The sequence below is a fragment of the Penaeus vannamei genome, chromosome 28 (genome assembly GCF_042767895.1).
Source record: "Penaeus vannamei isolate JL-2024 chromosome 28, ASM4276789v1, whole genome shotgun sequence".
NCBI classification, from domain to species: domain Eukaryota; kingdom Metazoa; phylum Arthropoda; class Malacostraca; order Decapoda; family Penaeidae; genus Penaeus; species Penaeus vannamei.
In genome coordinates, this window is record NC_091576.1 from 26123986 (window position 1) to 26124224 (window position 239).

Below are 239 nucleotides of genomic sequence, written 5' to 3' on the forward strand. Positions count from 1 at the left end.
TTTTATCCCCCCACCCCCCACCCCCCAAAAAACAAACAAACAAAAAGAAAGGAAGAGGGAAGGAGAACACATACTCACAAAATTGAAAAAGATGACTATAGATTTTATAAAGCGAAAGGGATCTGGACAGTAAGGAAATAACCCCCCCCCTCCAAAAAAAAAAAAAAAAAAAAAAAAGAAAAAGAAAGAAAAGGTAAAAAAGAACAAACACACACAGAAAATAAAAGGATTGAGTTTAT